This window comes from Hemiscyllium ocellatum, chromosome 4 (genome assembly GCF_020745735.1).
Source record: "Hemiscyllium ocellatum isolate sHemOce1 chromosome 4, sHemOce1.pat.X.cur, whole genome shotgun sequence".
In the NCBI taxonomy this organism is placed as follows: Eukaryota; Metazoa; Chordata; class Chondrichthyes; order Orectolobiformes; family Hemiscylliidae; genus Hemiscyllium; species Hemiscyllium ocellatum.
In genome coordinates this window covers 46694935-46718490 of record NC_083404.1, presented here as the reverse complement: position 1 = coordinate 46718490, position 23556 = coordinate 46694935, and positions in this window count along the sequence as shown.

Sequence of the window (23556 nt, the reverse complement as noted above, 5' to 3'; positions counted from 1 at the left end):
CAGTCTAAATGGCCTAACCCTTATTTTGAGCTGTCTTGAACTGGTTTTAGAGTCCCTCTTTAACATATATATATCTATACACACACACACACGCATACACACACACCACCTTTTCCCAGCTGCGTTCAGTTCTGGACCCGAAATATTAACTCTGCCTTCTCTCCACAGATGTTGATAGACCTGCCGAGTTTTCCCAGCAATTTCTGTTTTTGTTTGGAAGGAAACCACTTTTTAGATGTGTCAATTTATTACTCTGTGCTCAAATGCAACGACGCACAATGGGCTGAATGTAACACCGCTCCACTGGGTGTGGTTTCAGCAGGCGAGCTGTGCATGTAAAATAATTTGGATGGCTAGTCCAGCACCTGGCCACCCAACCACATGCTTTGCTCCATAATAAACAGGGGTCAAGAGCACTGAGATCAGTAGGCTGCCTATGATATGTAACTAAATAATTCGGGGCCGATTGACCCTAACATCCAGTTGCTTACCATTTTAATATATCATCTCACTGTCGTATTGACATTTCTGTCTTAGGACTGCCGCAGATCTCTAGTGAAGCTCAATGTAAAATTGAGGACAAATACCTCAATTTCAGCTTTGGTACTTCACCTTGGACTCAATATTGAGTACAACAGCCTCAGAGGATGAACACTGTCCTCCATTTTAACTTTATACTGTCCTCCTATGTCTTGTTTGCTCTCAGCGTAGCCAACCTATTTTTGACTATTCACACCGACCATTAGCAATTATTATGTGTTCATGGCTCTCCTGCAGTATCATTAATACCCCTGTTGTCTTTCTTTGGGCACCCTCACCAGCTATTCCACTTGCTTTTCCTCTCCCTTTGTCAACAGCATAAAAACGATCAACTTCCAGTTACCTTGAGTTCTAAAGAAGATCTATATTGAACTTGAAATGATAGCTCTGTAGCTCTCTCTGCAGACACTGTAAGACCTGCTGAATTTCACTAGCACTTTCTGTTTTTATCTCAGATCCCTAGCGACCACAGAATTTTGCCTTTATTACATTGGGCAATCTTGTGGGACTGCGAGCTATATCTTTACACTCCTGTGAAAGGACTAAAGCAACAGCAGCTGGAACAATGCCACCCGTGAGGTTAAACATTATTATCATCACAATGTCACGGAGATCAAGCATTTCAGTCAGCAATGCTGCTCACCCAGCTTCAAACTGCTGAGTCTGACAGCTGGCACCAGACTCCTTCTGTGACCAGGTTTGGAAACAATGTCACCAATTGATACTGCTGAAGCCTATAGTTTATTCCTGAGCTGAGGTCAAACATAGTGGTTTTTGGTGATGGGTCGACACATGCTAACTAATTTACCTGAAAACCAGAAAGTCTTTTTTGATGCCAAAGAAAAAATTGGATGAGCCAATTGTCAAGACCAGATATTTATCCTGAAGCTTATTACCGTACTTAAAGCAGTATTGAGGGATTGGGGTAATAGTACATTTTTAATCTGCAATGTAACAAAATTGTAAATGTTTTCATTGCAAAGAGCTTGTTACACATTCGAATTTAGTGGTGTTATTAAGTTCCCACACAGGAAGGACAATTGGCCTGTTGGGCAGTGTCAGCCTGCTTCATCACCCAGTGCTTCCTCCTTTGAGCTTGGATTCCTATTGCGAATCACGAAGTCAGGAATTGGTGTGCACAGGAAAACTGCCCCTACACTTGGAAACAAAGATTTCAGAAGAGCTCAGTTATATGCTGTACAGTTTGGTTCAGCAAGCAAGTGGCAACAATACAATAAAGGCCCTTTGAAAGGAGTACCCTTCCCCTTGGTGATGGAGGGCCCCTACCGGGTAAACACTGCAGCAATTGTGTTGGAGGTAAATGAGTACCTGAACCAACATTCGCTTTAAATAAACATCTCCATTATCCCATACATGAGCTGAGGTTCTCCAGCTGGGGCTTAAACCCGAAACGCTTTGCCCCGAAGCAATGACAACTAAGCAGAATATGAACAGAGTCACTGGTATTTTGTCAGCACCTGCACACTTGTAAATAGTTCCCTTGTCCCATAACGATGACCCTGTAAGCTCTCTGAGCATGTATGAAATGTAATCAAACATGTGTTCCTTCATTAATTCTCAACATGTATCCATCAAACAAGTTAAAAAAAACATTCCTGAGGGAAAAGTTTAAAGAGGCCTTCCATTGAAATACGCCACTCATAGCTTTTCATTTTTAACCTGAAAGCAAGCTTTCTTTTCTCAAGTGTTTCTGCTGAAATTTCCAGATGCAAATTCCTGTAGAAATGAAATTCTAGCTGTACTTATAGGTTAAGAGAAGGAACATGTGCCTAAAGGTTTAGTTTGGAGTTTTTCAATGGGCACTCTGCAAAAAGGAGAATGATCATTTCAAGCATGCTGAAATAACTTAAGTCAATTATATGGTCTGATATATGCCTGAATTCTTATAATCATTGGTTCTGTAAAAACCCCTCGTTATGGACCTATTTCATTAGCAGAGATCCACGGAGACCTGAATTTAAAGTAATTGGTAGAAGATTTAGAGGAAAGTTGAACAGTAATTATTCACTCAGGGAGTGTGGGCTCTGAAACTCAATGCCTGAAAGGAAGGTTCAGGCAGAAATACTCATCACATTTTAAAAAATATTTAGACATCTTGATGTAATAGGTAAGAGTGAGATCACCAGGTCTACCTGACCAAAAGGCTGCTCTCTCATTAGAGAGAGATGACTGGTAGTGGCCTAACCTGAGGGTTACCTTGCCTCAGGCAAGGGAAGGGGTTGTGAGAGAGAGCCGTTCGTAGTCACCTCAGCGAGTGTGGGAATTGAACCCACACAGTCAGTGCTATTCTGCATCACAAATCAGCTGACCAGCCAACTGACCCCCTTGGAGTACTGTAACTTGCTTAAATTCCTTAACCATAAGAACCTCTTTATTATATCCAGGAGCATTGCTTTATTTGTTTGGAGTTATTTCCAAACTTTCCTAACTACCTCTATGAAGTTGAAATCATCTGCAATAATTGCAAATGGCAAATATATACTATAGAACCCCTACAGTGCAGAAACAAGCCATTCAGCTCATCAGGCCTGTACCCACCCTCCAAAGAGCCTCACACTCAGACCCGGGTTCCCACTCTATTCCTGCAACCTTGCATTTTCCATGACTAAGCCACCTAGCCTGCACATCTTTGGACACTACAGGGCAATTTAGCATGGCTAATCCAGCCAGTCTTCACATCTTTGGATTGTGGAAAGAAACTGAGCACTCAATGGAAACCCATGCAGATTTGGGGAGGACATGCAAACTCCACACAGTCACCCAAAGTTGGGATTGAACCTGTGTCCCTGGATCTGTAAGGCAGCAATACTAACCTCTGAGCCATTGGCTGCCCAAGAGATCGCTTCAAAGCACTTCTTCACACTTCACTCTAAATCTGGAATTCTCTGCCTCAAAAAAAACTGAAGGTTTGTTTGAACATTTCAGAATGAGATTGATAATTTTTGTAAGACATAAGTAAATGGAACAAAGGCAGGTTGATGGAGCTCAAATATAGATCCACCATAAGCAAATTGAGTGATGGAGCAGGCCTGAATGGCCTCCTCCTGTTCCAATGGGGGAAGTGGGTGAATAACTAGAGATCATGGACTTAAAATAATTCCTGAAAGAAATAGAGAGGATGTGAGAATAATTTCATTCATTCAGGGGGTTGTGCTGAAAGGGTAGTGGAATCAGAATCCAGCAGAAATTTTGAAAACTAGTTGCATGAATCCTTTGAAGAAAACAATTTGAATGATCATAGGAATAAAGTTGGGCTGTATGACCAAACTGGATAGCTCTTTCAAAGTCAGCGGAGATATAATAGACTAAATAACACTGTTCTATGCGTAATATTTAATGAGTCGATTCTACAATTCTGCAAATGTAAACTATCAATGCAGAATTATATTTTGTTCTTTTAGGTTTGTCTCTGGTTGAGGAAGTCAAAAAAAACCTCTTGCAAACTCTGGTTTTGTAATAAATCAGACAGACAGCCATGAGAGCTGTATTGTATTATTTTAAACTATTGATTTCCAGTAAAAGAAAAGCCTGAAGTTGAAAGAATTAGTCATACGTTTGAGGTCAGCTATCAGCTCACAGCTTCCACCAAACTAAAAACCAGACAAGCTAAATAAGATTATCATTTTCCTTTCTTTTCTCACTCATATTTCAAATTGCTGCATGGTCTCCAAATGCTCCTTCTCTCCATGAACTTATCCAGTCCAATAATTCTCAAAGATAAGAACAGAGGAATCATTTGAGACCATTTGGCCCTTCAAGCTTATTCTACCTTCCAAGGCGATCATCCCTGAACTTAATGGTGGATGTGCAATCATTTGGCAGTTAGGGGCTACATTTGGTCCACTCCCCTACAAATCCAGTGATTTTAATAAGCAAAGGCAATCTCCACGCAGTCATCCAATGCTGGGATCAATCCCAGGTCCCTGGTACTGTGAGACAGTAGTATTAACCACTGAACCACCAGGCCCCTGTCTCTGATGCAACTCATTAGAATCACTACCTTCTGGGGAAATTCACTAATATAACTTAGATTGAGTGGTGATTCATGATCCAGCAGGCCCTTACACTGCATATTGATCTTCTTGATTTCTAAGACCATAAGACCATAAAGTGTAGGAGCTACAGTAGGCTGTTCAGCCCATGGAGTCTGCTTGGCCATTCAATAAGATCATGGCTAATCTGACAATCTTCATCTCCACTTTCCTGCCTTTTTCTTATAACCCTTGATTTCCTTATTGATTGCCAAATTTATCTCAGCCTTGAATATACTTTATCACCCAACCTTGACAGCTCTCAGTGATAAATAATTCTGCAGATTCTACTCTCTGAGGAAATTCCTCCTTATCTCTATTTTAAATATCTGACCTCTTATTTAAAGATTATGCCTCTGGTGCTGGACTCTCCCACAATAGGAAGCAACCTCACTGCATTTACCCTGTCAAATCCTCTAAGAATCTTATAAGTTTTAGTAAAGTCACCTTTTATTCGACGAAATCCCAAATAATACTGGCCCAACCTACACAACCTTTCCTTGTAAGACAGTCCTCTAAACCCAGTATCAGCCCAATAAACCTTTTATGGGCTGCCTCCAATACCAATATATTTTTCCTCAGAAAATGGGATTGAAACTGTTCACAATATTCTAGCTTTAGTCTCAACAGTTCCTTGTATAGTTTTAGCAAAACTACCCTACTTTTTTTTACACCATTCCCTTTGAAATAAAGGCCAATATTCCATTTGTCTTCCCTATTGTCTGCTGAACTGGGAGCTAGCTTTTTTGAGATTTATGCGCAAGGACTCCCAAATCCCTCCATTCTGTAGCTTTCTGCAGCCTTTCTCTATTCAAATTATATTCAACTTGTTCCCTGTGAAATATCCTATACAGACACCGTGACCAGTTTATTATTCATAAAATACATTTATCCAGGTGCTCTTACTGTTTGAGACAAACAAAGAACTGCAATTCAAATTTCATTTTGTTAAGGCACTCGCAAGTTAAATAAACAATTCTGATACAAATTAAGTTAACTTTTCTCCAAACTAGGCTGACTGCACATTTGCAAATGTGTTGCTGGTCAAACTGCACATTTACATACCTGTTGTGGTGAACTTGAATGGGTTTCTGGATTCAACTCACTGATCTCTGTTGACAGGTGTACTCACGATCTTCTTGCTATGAAGGTGGGTCTAGCATAGAGTCTGTGCTGAGGAATTGGTGTGGTCTGACCCTGTCATGGCCTCAGACCTGTGTTCTGCTGAGGGTACAGACAGAAGGAGTTCTTAGTTTCCTCCACCATGGCTACTGGGGCTTTTTGTGCTGGTTCCTCTAGTGGCATGGTCCGATATCCCTGTTCTGTTCCATGTTCAGATGGGGCTTTGTTGGGTGCTCTGCATTCTTGGGCATAGTGACCCACTCAGCCACAATTGTAGCTCCCCACCCGCTGTTTCCTAGGGGTTGACCTCTGCATCTCCTCTCAGGAGGAGATTATAAGGATGGGTGACCTCTTTCTTTTCCTCTATTTCCCTTCCCTAAATTGTTCCTCCACACCGAGCTGGTGTTTGGGGCTTTCACTGGGAACATCTTTCCACCCTTGTTTTCCTTCACCTTACCTACCTCTTGGATCTCTTTCACCCAAGCTCAGGTTATTTTCCTGAACACCCACACCTGTCTGTGGGTATATCTGCAGGATCAAAATCCTCATATTTCATCTTTCTATTCCCTTCGGTGGCATATATTGTTGAAATCCTGATGCAATTTGAGAGATTTTGTGCCTCTAACCTTGCTCTGTGGGTTTCTGCCTTGAGCTCCAGTTTCCTCTCAGAGTGCAAAGATGTCCAGGTTAGGTGGATTTTCCAGATGGCAGAGTGGCTCAGGGTCCCAGGTGCGATTCTAGCCTGGAGTGACTGTCTGTGTGAAGTTTGCACATTCTCCTGGTGTCAGTGTGGATTTCCCTCTGGGCGCTCCGGTTTCCTCCCACAGTGCAAACGTGTGCAGGCCAGGTGAATTCGCCATGCTAAATTGCCCATAGTGTTAGATGCATTAGTCAGAGGGAAATAGGTCTGGTTGGGTTACTGTTTGGTGGGTCAGTGTGGACTGGTTGGGCCGAAGGGAATCTAAATCTAATCGAATCATATTGTCCCCATAGTGTCCAGGGATGTGCAGGTTAGGTGGATTAGCTACAATAAATGCAGGGTTATGGGAGTGTGGTGGTGAGCTGCATCCAGATGGGATACTCCTCAGAGGGTTGGTGTTGACTCAATGGGCTGAATAGCCTCTTTCTGCACTGTTGGGATTCTATGATTCTATGACTCCAGTGAAACAAATCCACATGCAACTAGTGAATGCTTTATCCCAACTCTCTATCTTCTATTAGTTTGGCAATTCCTTGTCCATACAATACACTACCTCCAGCATCATGGGCTCTTACTGCGTGATACCATTTCAAACACCTTCTGAAATTCCAAGTATATTACCTCCTCACACTTCCCCTTTATGTATTCTGCTTGTTACCTCCTCAAAGAATTCCAGTAAATTTGTCAGGCATGATTTACCCTTAAAGAAGTCATGCTGACTCTGTTTGATCACATGATCTATTTTTAAATGCTCTGCTATCGCATCACTGACACTAAACTTTACATTTTTTCCAATAATTGACTTTAAGCTATTACTACTTCTCAGTTGCATGTCTTTTGCTAATCTTTACCTCTTTGATAAGCTCCCTGTCACCTGCTCCAAAATTGTCTTATGTAGCCCACTAAACAGCTTTTTAAAATAACTTTCTTGTGAAACAGTTGGGGACATTTTACAAAGTTAAAAGCATTTTGTAAATATAATTTAATACTTTTGCTTCCCCAATACCAGAAGTATATTTCATTCATTTTCTTTCAATGTCAAATTTATTTGTTTTCATGGTATACATTCCTGGTAAATACCAAACGGCATTTTAATAAGAAAAAAAACAGGAATTCTCAAATCAAAGTCTGGTTTGCAAGCAGAGGGGAATTGACAAGATGTATCTTTTTCTGGCTTGGATTCAAGTGTGCTATGCCTTAGCAAACTTGAGACGTTTATCAATACTCAGGTATGCCACTGGGAGAAGGAGACACTGCTGTACAGTAATTGTCATTTTATCACAGGTCTTGCAGATCTCAAAACAATATGGTGCATCGTTCATCACCAATCATCAGAGGTGGGAAAAAGCTCCCATGTGACTGTTTGTTCAGAAATGTAGTTAACCCGCATTGACAAGAAAATGATAATTCAGCAATATGCGCACATGGAAACATTGCTTTGGAAATAAACTATGGAAATAATTGTTGCTGGATGAAGTGTTGACACTGTCAGAAAAATAACAGTAAGGTCTTCATTGAGGGGAAATCAGTGTTTAATATGATGTAGCGAGACCTCAAAGGAATCAAATATGATGCTACTGATGTTCATTTGGATTCAGAGCATTTCATAATGAGCTGGTTGATGATATTCCAGTATAACTGCACATATGATGCTTGCATTTATTATTTGCTTAGACACTGGAAATCTCTGCATTTCTTCACTGCCACACTCTGTTTCTTCCCTAATTTTCATTGCTCCATCTTTGGTAGCTGTACTTTCAGTTGTCTAAGTCCCAAGCTGAATGGCGCCATTTATTTGATCACACTTCTGAGAAGGTCATTAGGATGTTTCACTTGAAAAAGGTGCTATCTAAATGCAAGCTGTTGCTGTTGAGTAAAATCGTAGATTGAAAATCACAAATGCTTATTACAGCCATTCCGGAGATATCATTAGGGGGAAAATGGACAGAGACTCATAGTCATTGAAATGTACAGCATTGAAACAGACCCTTTGGTCCAACCCATCCATGCCAACCAGATATCCCAACACAATCTAGTCCCACCTGCCAGCATCCGGCCCATATCCCTCCAACCCCTTCCTATTCATATACCCATCCAAATGCCTTTTAAATGTTGCAATTGTACGAGCCTCCTCTGGCAGCTAATTCCATACACGTACCACCCTCTGCGTGAAAAAGTTGCCCCTTAGGTCTCTTTTATATCTTTCCCCTCTCACCCTAAACCTGTGCCCTCTAGTTCCGGACTCCCCACCCCAGGGAAAAGACTTTGTCTATTTACCCCTATCCATGCCCCTCATAATTTTGTAAACCTCTATAAGATCACCCTTCAGCCTCCGACGCTCCAGGGAAAGCAGTCCCAGCCTGTTCAGCCTCTTCATATAGCTCAAATTCTCCAACCCAGGCAACACCCTTGCAAATCTTTTCTGAATCCTTTCAAGTTTTACAACATCTTATTGTTGTCCGGGATTCCCAGATGCTCAGATATAATTTCTATGTCCCCTTTAACCCAGCATGATGATTGGCCCTCAGTGCCTCTCCCCTAAATGCTTGAAATTAGCTTTCTTCCTCACCCCAACAAACAAAACTTTGGTGTAAGGTGCTTCTGTCTTCACAGGTATGTTAGATCTGTGAGGTAGAGAGCCTAGAGATGAATATTAAAAACAGTATGTAATGCCTCTGACATTGACTGGGGAGGAGGAAGACCACATAACCATGGTAAATCTGAAACAACAGTCATTCCTCAGCTCCTGCTAAATTTAAGACTTGCTTACCAATTTTGGAGCCTGTTTTCTGGTTGCATTCAGCCAAATGGTGAGGCAGAAGATAGGTCAGCTCACAGTTGAGCTCATAATTTTGGAATGACTCTGGGCGCAGTCAGTTAGTGCACAGGATGGAGGGAGAGATCAGAGTAAAGGTGCTTCTAAGCAATGCAGGGGGTAAGCAAAAAGCTTATTTTAGGTGGGGAAGGGAGGTTGGAAAAATTGCAGGCCAGGAGATAGATGGGAAGGATAATAGGAAGGAGATTGAAAGCAAATCGGATCACGGGAGGTGGGGATGTTTGTTGGTCTGGAAAAGATGGTAGGTGTATTCTCTGCTATCTTTCAGCTGCTGGTCACTAATTGTGCCAGAAATCCCCTTACATTGAGCAGTCATCTACTCCCTCCATTTGCTAAGCTGCCCCATAGGATGGTACCTTCTACTCCTTCGGCTGGTGTGCTTAATGCTGAGAAAGCTGGGAAATTTTAGGGGAAATGTGAAAATCAGATTCTTAATGCCCAGGAGAAAACTTTAGTGATTAATTGAGGGGGGTGGTTGGTCTCATGGATTTTAGGAGGGGACAGGAAGCTGTGGGAGGATTTCGGGCGGTAAATTCCTCTGACTTCTATACATGGATAGTGAATGACCAGAAAGGACAATTGGCAAGGCCATGGGCTCAAGCTATAAATTTGGAGCATTTACCATAATAAAAAGTAATTGATTGAAAATACAGAGAGGTTGTAATGTCACTGGAGATACAGAGGCAGCAATACCAAGTAGACAGGAAGGATGGAAGGAGTATCTTTGTCTCATTCAGAGCCTGCAATTCAGTGATGAGGGCACAAAGCTGAAACCTTGTCATTTTCGAGCTAAAATCAACTGAGCAATAAAAGACAAAATGACTGCTACTCCATGCAGAGCAGATAGAGTCAGTTCCTGGTTTTCTCTTCAGGAGGCAGAATATAATTTTTTGAATGGGAAGCCTGCTAGGGGCAATTGCATTAAACATGTATCCAGTGATTCAGTAATGTCACCCATCTGGCGTTAAATTGCACTTCATCGGCAATTCGTTCTTTTTGCAAGAATGGAAAGGAAACATTACGGCCTGAAGCAATCATGACCATTACGTAGTTTGCACTAATTTCCCCCTTGTCATACCACATAACAAATATAATCAGATGCTAACTTCAATGTCACACCTGGGTTTTCCATTTCTGAATGACATTTCATATCTCATACTCAAAGACAACAAGTGAGCGTGTCCTCGCTTTGAACAAATTCACCTTTTACTTCTCTCACTTTCTTCAGGATAGAGGTGTGACAATGGGCACCCGCATGGTTAAGCCTGTCTCATTGTGGGGTACATGGAACATTTCTTATTCCTGTCCTACTTGGGTCCCTCCCTACAACTCGTTCTCTGGCTCATCATCAGTGCTGACCCCCTCTCTCATTTGGAAAAGAAAAAAATGTATCATATTCGCTTCTAATTTCCACCCTCCTCTCATCTTCACCTGGCCCATCTACAAAATTCCATACAAGGACTGTCACAAACACTACGTAGGACAAACAGGAAGAAAGTTAGCCATCAGGACACACGAACACCAGCTAGCCACAAAAAGACACGACCCTCTCTCCCTTGTAGCTCAACACACAGATGAAAAGAAACCACCATTTTGACTGGGACAACACATCTATCCTGGGACAGGCTAAGCAAAGACATGCCAGAGAATTCCTAGAGGCCTGGCACTCCAACCACAACGCCATAAACAAGCACATAGATCTAGATACCATCTATCAACCCCTCAGAAAACGAACAGGAAATGACATCACCACAAACCCCAGGAACCCCATCCAGGAGAAAGATATAAATAGAAAGCAGGAGACAACAGCTTCGCTTCACTTGGAGGTCGCCACTGATGATGTTACCTAGCCAGGTAATGAAATGTCTGGATATCAAACCTACAGCTCAGCGAGCAAACCTACACCCTAAACCCCCTTCACCTGGCCCATTTCTGACTTCTCTTTTTCAGCATCTCTGTTTTCTATTTCTGGGGATAGGCTGGCCTTCAACATCCATTGTAAACCCACCAACTCCCACAGTTACCTGGATTGTACATCCTCACACCTTGTTCCTGTAAAGACTCTATCCTATTCTCCCATTTTTCTGTCTCCATCACATCTCTTCTGATGATGCCACCTTCTGTGGTGGGGCCTCAGAAATGTCCATCTTCTTCCTCAATGAAGGATTTCCCCGCCACTGTAGTCAACAGGGCCCTAAGCCATGTCTGACCTATTTGCTCTACTTCTGTCCTCACCTCTTCTCTTCCCTCCTACAACACCCACATCACTTTGCATCTCACTAGCATCTGCACCCAAAGGACAACTTCGGCCACCTCCTATGGGATGCCACCACCAGATGCACATTCCCCTCCTATCCTCTGTTAGCATTTTGCACGGATCATTCCTTCCAGAACACTCTGATTCACTCCGCTTCCACTCCCAACATTTCCCCATATCCCTTTTACATGTTCCCATGAAAGCACAAAAGATGTAAAATGTAGCAGATTACTTCCTTCCTCCTCACTATTCAAGGTCCCTGGCACACGTTCCAGTTAAAGCAGCACTTTACTTGCACTTCACTCAATGTAGTCTACTGTAATCACTGCTGACAATGTGGTATCCTCTATACTGGGGAGACAAAATGCAGACTGGGAAACCTCTTTGCAGAGTATCTATGATTTGTCTGTAAAAATGATCTCAAGTTTCCAGTTACCTGCCACTTCAACACACCACCCTGTTCCCTGGCCAACATTTCTGTCTTGAGCCTGCCACAGTGCTCTAGCAAAGCTCAATGCAAGCTGGAAAAATAGCATCTCAACTTCCACTTGGGTACTGTAGTCTTCAGAACTCAATATACCTCCTTCTATGCCTTTACTCACTCCCACAATCCAAGTTCTGTCATGATATGGACTGTTCTTAGCATAGCCAATCCATTTTCACCCACTCATTGCCCCAGTTATCAGCTTTTCGCCTTCCCTGGATTACGATCAACATCCCTTTGTCTGCCTAACTGTCTTTCACTCTCTCTCTGGGCTCTGTCTCCACCTATCCACTTGTTCCTGTTCCCACCACCACCCCCATACCCCCTGTCAACGGCACATATACCATTTTCTCCTTGCTACCACCAGTTCTGAAGAAGGCTATCCCTTCCCACGTGGTTAAAGATGCCCTCCAAAGCATCTTGTCCACATCCCGCACCTCTGCCCTCAGACCCCACCCCTCCAACCATAACAAGGACAGAACGCCCCTGGTGCTCACCTTCCACCCTACAACCCTTCGCAAAAACCAAATCATCTGCCGACATTTCCACCACCTCCAAAAAGACCCCACCACCAGGGATATACTTCCCTCACCACCCCTTTCCGTCTTCCGCAAAGACCATTCCCTCCATGACTACCTGGTCAGGTCCACGCCCCCCTACAACCCACCCTCCCATCCTGGCACTTTCCCCTGCCACCGCAGGAACTGTAAAATCTGTGCCCACACCTCCTCCCTCACCTCTATCCAAGGCCCTAAAGGAGCCTTCCACATCCATCAAAGTTTTACCTGTACATCCACTAATATCATTTATTGTATCCGTTGCTCCTGATGCGGTCTCCTCTACATTGGGGAGACTGGGCGCCTCCTAGCAGAGCGCTTTAGGGAACATCTCCGGGCCATCCGCACCAATCAACCACACCGCCCGTGGCCCAACATTTCAACTCCCCCTCCCATTCTGCTGAGGACATGGAGGTCCCGGGCCTCCTTCACCGCTGCTCCCTCATCACCAGACGCCTGGAGGAAGAACGCCTCATCTTCCGCCTCGGAACACTTCAACCCCAGGGCATCAAAGTGGACTTCAACAGTTTCCTCATTTCCCCTTCCCCCACCTCACCCTAGTTCCAAACTTCCAGCTATCCCCATGGCTTGTCCGGACTTGTCCTACCTGCCTATCTTCTTTTCCACCTATCTACTCCATCTTCTCCTCCCTGACCTTCATCCCCTCCCCCACTCACCCATCGTACTCTATGCTACTTTCTCCCCACCCCCACCTCCCTCTAGCTTATCTCTCCATGCTTCAGGCTCATTGCCTTTATTCCTGATGAAGGGCTTTTGCCTGAAACGTCGATTTCGCTGCATTTTGGATGCTGCCTGAACTGCTGTGCTCTTCCAGCACCACTAATCCAGAATCTGGTTTCCAGCATCTGCAGTCATTGTTTTTACCACACTGAAATATAAGCTATTCAATAGCAGGGTGCTGCAGAAACCCAGCAGGCCTGGCTGTATCTGCAAAGACAAAAACTGAGTTAGTGTTTTGAATTATCAAGGAAGGCATAGCAAGACATCTAGATATAAATTTTCCCATTGTGCAGACGCAGCATGTGTTCATGAAGGGCAGGTCATGCTTAACTAATCTTTTGTAATTCTATGAAGACATTACAAGCACAGGGGACAATGGGGACCCAGTAGATATGGTGAACCCAGATTTCCAAAAGGCCTTCGACAGTGTGCTGCACACATGGCTGCAGTATAAGATAAAGATGCATGGTGTTACGGGCAATATATTAGCATGAATAGAGGATTAGTTAACTAACAGGAAGCAAAGAGGGGAGATAAATGGGTGCTTTTCTGGTTAGCAATCAAGAACTAATGGTGTGCCTCAGGGATCAGTGTTGGGGACTGCAATTATTCACAATTGACAGAGATGACTTGGAGTTGGGGACCATATGTAGCATGTCAAAGTTTGCAGATGACACTAAGATGAGTGGCAGATCAAAGTGTGCAGAGGACTATGAAACTTTGCAGATGAACAGAGATACTTTAAGTGAGTGGGCAAAGGTCTGGCAGATGGGGTACAATGTTAATAAATGTGAAGTCATCCATTTTGGTGGGAATAACAGTAAAAAGAACTATTACTTGAATGGTAAAAAATTACAGCATGCTGCTGTGTAGCGGGACCTGGGTGTCCTTGTGCATGAATCACAGAAGGTGGGTCTGCAGATGCAACAATTAACTAAGACGGCAAATGGAATTTTGTCCGGCATTGTTTAAGGGATTCAGTTTAAAAGCAGGGAGGTTATATTTCAGCTATACAGAGAGCTGGTGAGGCCACACCTGGAGTACTGTGTGCAGGTTTGGTCTCCTTACTTGAGAAAGGGTGGACTCGTACTAGAGGGGGTGCAGAGGACGTTCATAAGGTTAATTCCGGAGTTGAGGGAGTTGGCTTATGAGGAGAGACTGAATTGACTGGGATTATATTCATTGGAATTTAGAAGAATGACAGGGTTTCTTATAGAGACGTATAAAATGATGAAGGGAATAGATAAGACAGATGTAGAGCAGAAGTTTCTACTGACAGGTGAAACTAGGACAAGAGGGCATAGCCTCAAAATCAGGGGGGTGGGGGGTAGATTTAGGACTGAATTGAGAAGGAATTTCGTCAACCAGAGGTTTGTGAATCTATGGAATTCCCTGCCCAGTGAAGTAGTTGACACTACTCCAGTAAATGTTTTTAAGACTAAGGTAGAATTTTTTGACCAATAAAGGGATTAAAGGTTATGGTGAGAAGGCGGATAAGTAGTGGAGAGGCCACAAAACAATCAGCCATGACCTTATTGAATGGAGGAGCAGACTCGAAGGGTCTGATGGCCAACTCCTGCTCCTACTTCGAACATTCTTGTGTTCTTATGTTCTAATCCAGCGATCCTTCTGAATTTCACTAGCACTGTCTTTTTTTGTTTCAGATTTCCAGCATCCACAGTTATTTGTGTTCATATTATTATGTTTCAATAATGCCTTTCATATCCTTCCAGACCAGGTTTCAAAGAATTCATTCACTTTAAAGTGCAGGTACCTTTGTAATGTTGGTAAAACAGCTGTCAGATAGTGCACAGCAAGCTTCCATAAGCAGCAGTGAGGTAATGACCAGCTAATGTTGTTGGTCTGATGTTGGTTGGTCGGCCGAGACATAGTTGAATGACAGACATCAAAAAGTGAACAAGATACTGTGGATGTTTGAGGATAATGCAACGCATGTGAGAGTGACTTGCTATGACAACATGTCTCCTCATAGGAGTGCCTTTAAGGAGGACAGGAGAAGGAGTAGGCTAAAAATATTTGCCACTAGAAAGAACGCATGTGGTCTTCTTCCAATATTAACTTTAGTCTTTTGCATCCTCCAGACAAAATAGATAGTGCCTTAGTTTGCAATGTCGCCTGATATGTGGCACCTCAGGTTGTTGCATTGACAGCCCAGATTGTGTGCTCAACTCTCTGGACTAGGCCTGGTAGCCACATTGATCTTTGCCTTACTAATGCAGAATTGACCCACAGCCTTGCCATCAACTGCACTTTGCCTGCTGTAATTGTCCTGGATTTTATCGTCTTGTAGGGCCATACAGCACAGAAACAACCCATTTGGTCCAAACAGTCCACGCCGCCCATAATCCCAAACTAAACTAGTCCCATCTATCTGTGCTTGGGCCATATCCCTCCAAATATTTCTTATTCATGTACTTATCCAAATGTCTTTTAAATGTTGTTACTATACCCACAGCCACCACTTCCTCTGTAAGTTCATTCCATATACGAACCACTTTCTGTGTAAAATAATTGCCCAGCCCCCCGTGCCCTCTCACTTTAAAAATATGCTTCTTAGTCTTGTTATCCTCCACGCTTGGGAAAAGGCACCTGTCATTCACCTTATCTCTCACCCATATGATTTTATAAACCTTTATAAAGTTGCCTCTCAATCTCCTATGCTCTAGTGAAATATCAGATGGCTTGTTCCAAACCATTTATCACACTTTGACAATAGCTTTGAATAGACATGTTAAATTTACTTTTCTGCTAACTTAAATGAGATACTCTGGTCTGAATTAGCTCAAAGTAATATGTCTTGAATTGACAGCAGTAAGTTACTATCACTTTGGTAGTTGGTTAGCTCACTTGGATTTATCTGCTGGTCTGCAAAGTGGAGTGATGCCAATAGCATGGATTCAACTCCCATCCTGGCTGAGTTTATCATGAAAAACTCTCCTTCTCAGCTTTTTCCCTTGTCTGAATGATGGTGACCACCACTAGTCATTGTTCTCTAATGAGAGAACAGCCCTGTGATCTGGTAAGACCATGGCAACTCTACTTTACTAACCTTACATTGTGTATTAGCAAGGTTATCCAAGCTCTGCAGCCAGAAATCTTCCCCCATCTCAACCATTCCTGTTCACCCATCAGTCCTGAGCTCACTGATCAAAGTTCCTTGGCTCTCTTTAAATTTTCATGCTAAGTCTCTCCCTAACTCTGTGATCCCCTGCAGTTGTCAAACTCTGGGTAAGCTGTGTTCCTTGAAATCTAGCCTTTCGAGTACCCCAATTTTAATTGAGTGACAGCGGTGGATGTCTCTTCAACTGCCTGTACCTTGCTCTAAACCCTAAAGCTCTTGATTACATCTCGTTATCTCTTTATCTCTCATCTTCAAGGCACACCTGAAAAACTAATTCACTTTTAATGATGTATCCTAATATCTCATATTATTGCAGAATCCATAAAAAGCAAATATAGGCCATTTGGTCCAATGGGTCTGCATTGACTCTCCAAAGAGTATCCTACCCATCCCTGTAACTCTGGATGTACCATGACTAATCCAGCTAACCTTCACATCCATGGATACGATGGTCAATTTATCATGGTCAATCCACCTAACCTGTAGGTGTTCAAAGTTTGTGAGAAGATTTGTAGCTCGGGTGCTCGTTGTTGTGGTTCTGTTCGTTGAGCTGGGAATTTGTGTTGCAGACATTTCGTCCCCTGTCTAGGTGACATCGTCAGTGCTTGGGAGCCTCATCATGGCACTCATCCACAGATTCAATCAATAAGCACATCGGTTTGGACCCAATATACCAACCACTGCAACGGACAGCTGGAACTGACAACCGGAAGTGGCAGATTCAAACCACTACAAATGCCGGAGGAAAGATCACAGAAGCGCTTCACAGGTGGCTCCCAAGCACTGAGGATGTCACCTAGACAGGGATGAAACATCTGCAACACAAATTCCCAGCTTGGCGAACAGAACCAAACAACGTAACCTGCAAATCTTTGGAATGTGGGAGGAAACCAGAGGTCCTGATGGAAACCTTCGCAGGCTCACAGACAATGTATATGCAATGCTAACTCATTGTGCCACCATGCCATCCAGATTTCTGATGAAGAGTTGTTTGCAAGAACCTTTAGCATTTAGACCAAGGAAAGATAATTATTATGTCCCATCTCCTGATGTAGTTTACTCTCAAATTTTGCTTGATTACACTTCTGTGAAATGTCTTGATATGATGCATTTTGTTAATGATGCCATATAAACTCAAATTGTTGTTGAAAAGGGTATGAGGTGACCGATTAATACAAAGAAATTCATGAGAGAGGAAGGCCCTGGTTATGCAAGTGTTAAACAACTATAGACAATAGCGAGACACAGCATGATTATAATGCCATAAACAGACCAGAATAGTCTGTTTTCATTATGAGTCATTGGCTTTGCATCATCTGCAGCTCTTAAACACAACCAGTTCAGGGCAGATATGGAGAGGACTGGTTTGCAGAAAGGAAGTGGTAAACATATGGACATCCTCAGAATAACACATTGTACGGTCTCAATGAGCATTAACATGAACTGAGCAAGCAGCCTGCATGCATTATAACTGCTTAGGTGTCAGTGCTTGCAAAATCTGCAACAATTCTGATAAGTTTACAAACCCTTTCTGATGACATATCAGCCCAGGGAGAGTTTCAGTGCATCACCCCCATGTAAACTTTTGTAGAAGTGCTCTGCTCAGGACCCAGGCGAAGTGAGGTACCTACCCTCCCCTCACTTTTTAAACTACTAAAAATAGCTTTTTCCCAGCAGCTCCAGTCATTCTGCATCAAACTACAGCAGTTTGCTCCATTTTAAAATGACCAAAGGTAAAATACCACAAAGTTTGTAACAAGCAGGGACACCCCCCCCACCCCCTGCCCCCGCAGCAACAGATGCGTCTGCGGCTACCTCGGGGGACTTATCTGCTGAGGCGAGCCTGATCTCGGAGCTTGTTAAGCTCCAAGAGAAGATCGACGCTTTGATTGAAGAGACCTGGTCCAGCTGGGAGTTGATTTTGGTCATGCTGCAGAAGCATGACCAAGAGATCGAGAAACTCGGGCAGAGTGTTGCAGGGGCAGAGCAATGGACCACTGCCTCCGAGATTGCTGCTGAATCATCCGTGGGTCAGGTCCGGGCTCTGGAACGTCAAGTCCGGGCCCTAGAAGAGCATGTTGACGACCTTGAAAATCGAGGTCATTGGAAAAATATTCGGTTGCTGGGCCTTCCCGAATGGGAGGAGAAAGGTCAGCTTGTTGACTTTTTGGAGCAATGGCTCCCACAACTGCTGAAACCGGAGTCTGACTTAGGACGGGCAAACTCAGGTCGCCACAATCTTGAATCCTCCCAAAGTGATGCATTTTGGGAGGTCGAACTCAAATGCTGAATACAAGATTAGAGACAGGATTCTTGGCAGTGTGGAGGAATAGAGGGATCTTGGTTTCAAGTGCATATATCCCTGAAAGTTGCCACCCGAGTGGATGGGGTTGTTAAGAAAGCATATGGTTTTTTGGCTTTCATTAACAGGGGATTGAGTTTAAGAGCCGCGGGGTTTTGCTGCAGCTCTACAAAACCTTGGTGAGATCACACTTGGAATATTGTGTCCAGTTCTGGTGGCCCTATTATAGGAAAGTGTGGAGGCTTTGGAGAGAGTGCAAAGAAGGTTTACCAGGATGCTGCCTGGACTGGAAGGCTTGTCTTAAAACGAGATGTTGACTAAGCTCGGACTTTTCTCTCTGGAGAGGAGGAAGAGAGGTGACCTGATCAAGGTACACAAGGCAATGGGAGGTATGGATAGAGTTAATAGCTAGAGACTTTTTCCCAGCACAGGACTGACTGGCATGAAGGGTCATAGTTTTAAGATATTAGGAGGAAAGTATAGAGGAGACGCAGAGAGTTGTGAATGCATAGAGCGCATTGCTAGCGGTGGTGTGGAAGCAGAGTCATTAGGGACATTTATGCGACTGCTGACATGCATATGGACAGCAATGAATTGAGGGGAGCATAGGTTAGGTTATTTTATTATAGATTAGGATTAATCCTCGGCCCAACATTGTGGGTTGAATGGCCTGTTCTGTGCTATACCTTTCTATGTTCTATGCAATGAAAAGCACAGCATGAGACCACTTGGGCCATTGTGTATATGCTGACACTTCAAAGAGCTAGCCAACGCATTCCATTTTGCTTTGCACTTCCTGTGTAAAATGACAAAATTTTACTTCTCAAGTGTTTTATCTAATTCTCTTTTCAACATTAATGTTAAGTAAGACTATCTACAAATATAGGGACAGCAAACCATTTTAAAATGAGAACTGATATAGGCCATTTGGCCCATTGAATCTGTTCTACTCTTCAATGAGATAAAATCCTCAAATCCAACTTGCTGCTTAATCCTATAATTTTCCATTAGTTTACCAATTAAGATCTGCGTATCCTAGCCTCGAATACATAAGCCTTAGCAGTTCCTTGCAGTGAAGAATTGCACAGATTCACTACTATTTGAGAGCAAAAATCTCTCCTCATTTCTTAGATGGATGACCCTTTGCTCTGACATAACCTGGAGAAATGTGGCCATTGGACTGCTTCCTATTCTCCCACCTAGTTGTTCATGTTGCACACTTGGACTCCTTTGCCCCACTATTACTTGTTGTTCTTTAATCCTTATTCAATTCTCCTCCATTCCCTCTCATCTTTCCCAACTGTGTGTGCTGAAAGGCCAAAAATCTTTTATCAATCAAAGTCTCTGCTAGCCTTACATGCCTACCCTCTCTTGCTAGCTGGCTGCAGGTTCAATTTGTTTAAATTTTGTTTTTATTTGATTTATTATTGTCACATGTACCTAGGTAAAGTGAAAAGCTTTGTTTTGTGTGCAGTATAGGCAGACCATTCCAGGCAAAGTGCATAAGGGAATAGAACAGAGTGAGGATTACAATGTTATGGCGATAGAGAAGATGCATGGAGAGCAAGGTCAACATTAAATTTGAAAGTTGAGAGGCTCATTCAGAAGTCTGAATGATAGTGGGGAAGAAGCTGTTCCTGAATCTGTTGGTATGTGTGTTTAAGCTTTTGCAACTTCAGCCTGACAGAAGAGGGTGGAGCAGATTATAACTGGGGTGGGAGGGATCTTCAATTATATTGACTGCCTTTCCAAGGCAGCGAGCAGTATAAATGGAGTCAATGGATGGAAGGTTGACTTGTGTATGTGTTGGGCTATGTTCACAACTCCCTGCAGATTGTTACGGTCCTGGACAGAGCAGTTGCCATATCAAGCTGTGATCCTTCCAGATAGAATGTTTTCTGTGGTGCATGTATAAAACTTGATAAAAATCTTTAAGGACATAGCAAATTTCCTTAGCCTCCTGAGGAAATAGAGGCATTTTGACCATCGTATCAACATGGGTGGACTAGGACAGATTGTTGGTGATCACTGCTGCTAGGAATTTGCTGCTCTCGACCATCTCCACCTCAGCTTCATTGCTGTAGACAGGGATATGCCTTCCATCTTGCTTCCTGAAGTCAATGAGAACCTCCTTCTTTTTGCTGACAATGAGGGAGCACTCTATCTTTTCCTGTATTCTGTCTTATAATTGTTTGAGATCCAGCCTGCAGCGGTGGTGCCGACAACCAAACTGCAGATGAATTTAGGGCAAAATTTGGACACATAGCCTTGAGTGTACAAAGAGTATAGGAAGTGGCTGAGTTCATGGCCTTTTGTGGCACCCGTGTTGAAGATTATTGTGCTATTGCCTATCTTCACTGTTTGCGGTCTGTGTGTCAGGAAGTCAAGGATCCAGTCACAGAGGCAGAGCAGAATCTCGGAGTTTGGAAATTAGTTTGGTTGGAATTAAAATTATGAAGGTGGAAATGTAGCCAATAATGAGGAGTCTAATGTAGGTGTCTTTGTGATCCAGATGTTCCATGGATGAGTCTGGGGCCAGGGAGATGACGTTTGCCATGAACCTGTTGTGACGGTAGGTGAATTGCAAGGGATCAAGACATACTGGGAGACTAGAGTTGACATGAGCCATGACTAACCTCTCGAAGCACTTTATAATTATGGAGCTAATGGGCGGTAGTCACATATATAAAATTGAAATGAGGAAGTAAGCCTACCTGTCTTTCAATCTGTTTGTGATTGTTTTCTGTCTACTATTGAAGTGGAAATTGAATCAAATAAAAGTAGAAATTTCTCTTTTTGGTTTTACCAACTTGAAGAATAGCATTGAAGAATTCACAGGAAGTACAAGGAAAGAATTCTCAGCAGAACATTAGACTGAACAAGACTGATGCATCGTAGGAAAATAGGCAAGTATCATTTGCTCAGACACACCATTGAATATCAGCTGATAGAATCAGGGCACAGAGCCACTATCTTTGGAGAAGCAAAGGGAGAGAAAGAAAGAATAGAGGAAGTACATTTGTATAGCATCTTTCGCAATATCAACATATTCCACAGTGCTTTATAGCCACTTGAGTACTTTAAAATTGCAGGCACTTGTTGTCACTTAGGGAACAAAGTGACCCATTTGCCCACAGCCAAAGATTGAAATAATGATTGCATTTCAGTGTGGTTCACTAGTGGAAAACACTTAGCCAGGCCTGGAGATTGTGAAAGGCACTATACTGCATCCAGTTCCTTCCTTTCTCTAGTTTAGGGATGTTGTTCTTTATTTTATATCTGTCAGTACAGGATAGGGACGCTGGTTCATGGAAATGAAGAATCAAGCTGACTAATGGTGTGATGAGGGCAATGGGAATCACTATAGCACACTCAGCAAGTACGGTTTCAATTAATCTGGAACTCTAGAGTCAAATCGTCTTCCACCTAATTCCCCACAAGCCCATAATCTTCAGCCTTAGTCATCTTCCCTTGTGCTTTATTATGGAATACAGCATTCACTTTCACCTCCTCTCTTGAGGTTGTTTTTGCTTGAGTGCTTGTTAAGGAACAATAAACAGCACCGGTGAAAAACATTAGTCAGGTTTCACTTCATGGTTCATTAACGCCTAAACAAAAAAACATGGACAGTGCCGTTAGAAGTCGATCAAGATATAAAGCTGAGGATGATTTTCTTTTGCCATTGAGATGTTCAATGTATTTAGAGCACGGATAATAGAAAAATCCTCATTTTTTTGAGCAATTTGGAAGAGACAACATTCGAGGAGGATCAGGGAAGGTCAGAGGTCATAGGAGAAAAGGCCATTGGGATTCCCCCCTGTCCTAATTAGCTTGACTTCCAAAGCTGAATAAACCATCTCAGACTCTGCAAGGAATACTGTATGAAAAGACCACACACATCAGCAAGAAAGCCATTCAGGAATTGTATCACCTCCTGGAGCCAGGCTTGGTGCCAAGTTGTAACATTAACAATTCTACTGCTGGTAAAAAATAGAGATCAGAAAGGCTTCGATCAGATTTCTCAAACTGTCCATCTTGCTTGACTGAAGTGTATCTCTTCAAGCATGTGGACTTGATCTATATCAATTTTATAATTCAACACATTGAAAGTATCGGGGAAAGAATTCCACACAAGTCTAGCTGCTGTGCTAAGTTATTGTATCGCTGTTTGTATTAGTGACATTACATGGTTGTCAACTGCAACCTACAAATAACGCTATCATTGTCTCTCTGAAATGATGCAGCTATTTTTACACAATCTGTTCATGACACATATCCAGGGCAGGTAGGTTGTGAACCTAAGCATCCAGAATCAAAGGTGGGGACATTACCACTGCACCACAGGAGTCCTCGAGAAATATTAGTTCTGAAAGCGTGAATGCTGAAGCTGCACCCAGTCTGATGATGTTAAATAATTTTTGGGTGAAGAGAAAACACAAGGTCCTGATTCCTAACAATGTTTAATGATTGCACTCAAATTGTCAAATCTGTTCCACAATTATTTCCTTCACATGACCTGCTCTTCACATAAACTGAAGCATTTTTTGGCTTTGATGGGAGTATTTATTCAATTCTTTCTTGCTGATCACATTGCACCCAGGGTTAAAATTAATTACTCTTGAGCTGATTCATCAGAAGGCAGAGAATATGTTACTTTCTCATGTGCCAAATGCATCTGTAGGGACATAAGTGATGCCAATAATGGTCACTGCAGATATATTCTTTCCAGCAGTGTTCCAGATCTGTATAAGAAGTAATGTTGTGCGGTTGAAGATTTTGAGCTTCAAACAGTTCAAGAGCTTTTCTAACCATAAAAAAAACCA